Here is a 5697-nt window from a genome sequence, read left to right on the forward strand (position 1 = left end):
GCCGCCGCTAACAGCCAAACGCAGGGAAGGGTGTGTGTTCTCCTCCCTCCCCCCTGCGGGTCCTGCGGGCCGAGGAGCGTCTCTGTGACCAAGGCCCCGTGTCCTCTGTCCTGTGGTGACGCAGCGTCGTCGGGGGAGACGTCCCCACTGTCCTGGCGTCCGTCTGTCATCCGCGCCAGCCCACGGCCCTTCTGCCGCTCGGGGACCCTCCAGCAGCCCAGGGGCGGGGTCCGGTGGGAGGCATATCACGTAGGGTGCCGGCAAAAAACAAAACAAAACAACAACAAAACAGGCCAGCACAGGGGCTGGTGACGGGCGCTGAGGGCACACGGGGTGGCTGAGTCTGAGGTCTGGGGGGATGTCAGCCCGGCCCTGGATCTGCTGACACGGGGCAGGGCGTCCCCACGGCAGGCGTGTTACCAGCACTGCCGGACGCTGGCAGACTCGGAAGCCAGAGAAGCAGGCATTTACTCTGAGCCCCGGGACAGGAGCTGCGCCCAGAACCCCGAGACCTGACAGAAGAGGAGGAAACAGGCCAGCGCCTGGGACCCGCTGGCAGATGGGTAAAGTGACTGTGGCGAAGGGCTGCTTTCCGGTCCTCTCTGCTCCCGTGTGACCTTGCTTAGAACAGAAGGGCAAATATACAGACACGTCTGTGGCGAGGCAGGTGCTGAGGCGCGTGGGTGCCAGCCCGCAGCAGACAGCCAGGCTCCCTCGGTACTACCTCGGGAAGGCCAGCGCGTACTGGCGGGCGAGGGAGGCCGTGAGCCTCGCGTCCCGTCCGGGGCCTCGCTCCTCCAGTGTGTTCTGGGCCGAGCAGATACGGCCAGTGGACCCTGGCTGGACTGCTTTGCGTTTGGCTTACCCTCGGGGGGTGGATTTGGAGAGTTCTGGAGAACTGCTGCCCCTCGCTGAGCCCCTGTGTCCCCGTCTGGGGCGTCTGGGGCGTCCAGGACGGACCCCTCCCAACCCCCCACACCCGCCCCCCCCTGCACCTCCGTCTGCCGTGGAGACATGTGTACACTCGGGCTAGGTTAGCGTGATTGCAGACAACCCTTCCTTACTCTTTTGCTCCATGAATTGGTGGAAACAAGAAGAGTGAGACGAAGGGCGAGCTCTGACAGCAACGGGGAGAAAGGCACAGCCCGCAGGCGGCACTCACGTCGTGTGCAGCCTGCACACGGGCCCCTCGCCGGGCGCGTGTTAGGGGAGAGGTCCACGCCTTCGTCACACCCGTGGTTTGGGAATCCCTCCCCTGGTTACAGACACACCTTGCTTTCACTTGAAAAATAACAAGTGTTTTAACCATATCTCTTGAACAGGATGTCAGAAAGGGATTTGGGAAGAAATGAAAATGTAGGGCTTTCTCTGACCTCTAGGGGTTGAGGGATTTTCAGCCGTGCTTCTGAACTTTCCTTCGCCCGTTTCCTCGCCGGCACCGGGCCTCCCGATGGTTATTAGCAGAGCCTGCAGATAAATAGTTCGGGAAGGACACTCCTGAGGGATCTGGACATCTGAACAAAGTCTGACTTGAGGATGAACGATTCATCCATGCGGGCGCAGTGTACAAACTGGCTTTTTCTGGATGTAACACTGGGACGTTGTCTTCAGACTCCAGGAGGAAATTGCTGGGATATGTAGATGAAAATGGAGAGCAGGCTCCTAACCAGGACATCAGGAGTGCTCGTGATGAACTTGACCCTGTACACAATAGAGCTCATTCACACTTGAGGGCCACTGAAATGTCACATAATTCTTAAAGCATAATGTGTGGCTTGTTGATCCCTGCAAATGTCTTCATGCTCTTTGTACAGTGGAGAAGATGGAGCAGGGTGGAGCGGGAAGGGACGCTTGTCCAGAGGCCCCTGGCCCCCGTGTGTGCTCTGCAGCCCTGGGAGCGTGCCAGGGACACACGAGCGCTCACAAGAGTGTTTCTGGACCAGCAGTGAATACAGGAAGTGGGGCCCAGCATTCTCACAGGTTAGAAATGTCCTGTGAGGGGGCGCCTGGGGGGCTCAGCTGGTTAAGTGTCCGACTTGGGCTCAGGTCATGGTCTAATGGTTCCTGGGTTTGAGCCCCACGTCGGGCTCTGTGCTGATAGCTCAGAGCCTGGAGCCTGCTTCGGATTCTGTGATTCTGTGTCTCCCTCTCTCTCTGACCCCTCTCTCGCTCACGCTGTCTCTATATCTCTCTCTCTCAAAAATAAAACAAAACATTAAAAAAATTAAAAAAAAAAGTCCTGTGAGGTTTACTGTCGGACACAACAAAATTCGAATGAATTGCTAATTTCTATAGCAATGTTGCTGGTGATTAGTACGTAAAATACTTACAGACCGCTAAGAAAAAGGCAGCCCAGTGATTCCACTCCAAAGGAAAAGTAGATTAAGATCTGAACAAGTATTCGCAAAAGACAGAGTTGAAAAGGCTGGTGAACCAATGGAAAATGCCGGATTCACGAGCTGCTAAAGAAATGTGCAACAAAAGCGTGGTAATCTGCCCGTTCTCGGGCCCTACCGACAGTACCTTCCCCGACACCGCAGCGCCCGCTGCCGAAGGCCTGGGAAGCGGCCCGCAGGTGCTCCGGCGGGAACTCGAGTGGGCGCCACTGTCTGCAGTGTGACTCGCAGCCGCCGTTCAGATGGCCTCGGCCCCAGCCCTGTCATATCCGTGCACGTAGTCTACACTGGGGCGGGCGTGGGTGTGACTCCATGGTGTCGCCCAACCACCATGCTTTCCACGAGCTGAAGACAGAAACAACCCAAGCACTGGTGATGGGGACGCAGCCGAGACGGCTGGCGGCTCTCACCCTCCTTCCTCCCACAGTGAGGGGACTTGGCTGCTCTCATTTTTTCTTACTGGATCCGTGTGCACCACGTTGAAATAATCAGTATCCTGGTTCATGAAAAATCGTCACAGTTTGCCTGTGCGTGCGCGTTTTTATAAGCGTGTGTCTCTGTAGCAATGAGGTAAGCGTCCGTGAGCCCACCACGACGCCCGAAAGCCGGATCCTTGGCGATAGAAGTGTTTGCCCATGTGCCCCCTCGTCCCAGCTGAGGGGGGCCTGACCTATTCTCTCCCTTGTTTCTTTTCTATATGACATCACATTATGTTACATGTCTGTGTATATATTCCAGAAGGTAGATGTCTAGTTGATTTTTACCTTTGCAAATAGTAGTGTGCAGTATGTCATCTCTGAAACTTACTTTACATGCTGTTGTATGTTCCCGTCAGTTTTCTGTTTTGACCGTTTCTGTTTTCTGCTTATATCATCATATACCGATCACATTCGTTTCGATGGGTACGCGGGATGTCTCCTGGGGGCAGAGCCACTGGTCAAGAACGCCTGTGACATTCCCGTGGACGCCTGCGGGTGCGTGTCTGCCGTTGCTCTCTGTTGTGTTCGTTCCCTGGGCTGCCACATGGCACCTGTCCCCTCGGTCTGGAGGCCCGAAGCGTGGAGTGGAGGTGGGGTCGGGCTCGGGGGGGCACCCTTCCCTGTCCCTCTCAGCTTCCGGTGGTTCCTGGGGATCGATGATCCCATTTATGTGACGTTTGAGATGACGACATGAAAAAAATTTTTGTAATGCTTATTTTTGAGAGAGGAAGAGAGAGAGAGAGAAGCAGGGGAGGGGCAGAGAGAGAGATAGAGACAGAATGTGAAGCAGGCTCCAGGCTCTGAGCTGTCAGCACAAAGCTTGACACAGGACTCGAACTCATGAGCAGTGAGATCATGACCTGAACTGAAGTCAGACGCTCAACCGACTGAGCCCCCCAGGCTCCCTGAGATGACAACATCTTAGAAATGGAAAACAGGGGCGCCTGGGTGGCTTAGTCGGTTAAGCGTCCGACTTTCGCTTAGGTCATGATCTCGCGGTTCGTGGGTTCGAGCCCCGCGTCGGGCTCTGTGCTGACTGCCAGCTCAGAGCCTGGAGCCTGTTTCAGTCTGTGACTCCCTCTCTCTCTGACCCTCCCCTGCTCACGCTGTCTCTCTCTCTCTCCTAGAAATGAATAACACATTAAAAAAAAAATTAAAAAAAAAAAAGAAATGGAAAACAGATTAGTGGTTGTCAGGGGTTAGAGATGGAGGTGGGAGGCTGGGTGGGCTACAGGTGGGACTGTTCAGGGTCTTGACTGTGGCTGGTGGCCGTGCAAACCGTAAGGTGATAACGTTGTATAGAACTTCACACACACCGGAACCTAAGTAACGCGGGGCCCTCGAGTGAGGCTGGTGCACTGCATATTCTGGTTGTGCTATCCTATTGTCATTTTGCACAACGTTAGCATTTAGATCAAAAGGTGAATTTATTTACCCCTCTGCCTATTAATTTCTTTTTGGAAGAATTGTTTGCCCTGACTACTGAGGAAGCGAATCCGCGGGCTCTGCCCCTCCCGCGGGGAGCCTGTGCAGCCTCGCCCGCCAGCGAGCAGCCAGAGCACATACTCAGGGCCGGGTGTGGGGAGCACGTGCTTGTGCTCAGGGCCGCTCTGCCCACGGCGTCTTAGTATGGTGGCATTTCTCCCTGGGTCACCGGTGACGTGCTGGCACTGTCCTTCAAACTTTGCTGCCCAGGAGGACAGCGGTACAAGTAGAGGGGACCGTCCAGGGACCCCGAGGGGCAGCAGATGCCATGCAGCCAGCTATGCCCGCGGCCTCGGGGACAAGGCCTCCAAGCACTCTGCTCCGGGGCAGCCATTCACTTTCCCACGCAGATGTGTATTTCCGACCTGCCCACGCGGCCTTACCTGGTTCTTTCCTGTGTGTTCTCCACGCGACACCAACGTGCTGCGAGGCGGAAGTGTGGGGCGGAAACACCGCAAGGGACAAGTCCCGGAGAGAGGTGTGCGCATTCCTGTAGTTCAGGCCCAGACCCTCCTTGGTGCTGCGCCCCCGCCCGCTCCCCATGTCCGGGGAGCACAGTCAGGAAATCTGCAGCCCCTGTCTGTGTCTGGGACTCCCTGGGCTGTCAGAGCCGTGGGGGTCCCCGTGGAGGGCAGGGGAGGGGGGTCTCGGGCTTACCTGGCCCCAGCCTGGTGGTGACTCAGGGACACGCGCTTCATAACACCCCTCAGAGGGTCCCCACGCTAGAGAATGAACACTGCGCTGGCCTTCCTCCCCTACCGCTGTGCCCCAGGGTCATGCTCCCAAAGACGCCACCCGCACATAAGCCTTTGTCGCAAGCACTGCTTTGGGCTGAAGCAGGCGGAGGCCCCTCTGCTATCAGAATCCTCGTCCCGTAGGAAGAGAGGTGAGAAGCAATTCTTTTGTGCCTCGTGCATTGAGAAGAGTTCCATCACTGTCCTCTCCAGGTCTTATTTGAAATGTCAACAACTATGAAATATTCCGTGCCTCACCTAATTTTCTCACTTTCTCCTTTTGCTCCAGAGGAATCGTCAGTCCCCGATTGGGTGAGGGCATCGGGACGGGGGTGGGGGGCCGGAGGGCGTGCACCTTGTGGGGAGAGGTGGCGGGGGACGGCGGGCAGGGCTGGGCACTCAGCGCCGCAGCCAGCAGGGCGCCAGGGCCCGGTGCTAGGAAGCGGGCCTGGCGGCCGTGGCAGAGGCTGGCCTCTCCTGAAGGCCGTGCAGCTGCTGGAAATAGTGTGCACACGCCAGTCACAATTCATAACGACCCAGGAGGGACGCACGCACAAGCACCCGTGTTCCACAGACAAGGGCAGGGTCAGGGTGACTTTTCTG

The sequence above is a fragment of the Crocuta crocuta genome, unplaced genomic scaffold, assembly GCF_008692635.1.
Source record: "Crocuta crocuta isolate KB4526 unplaced genomic scaffold, BGI_CrCroc_1.0 scaffold101, whole genome shotgun sequence".
NCBI lineage: Eukaryota > Metazoa > Chordata > Mammalia > Carnivora > Hyaenidae > Crocuta > Crocuta crocuta.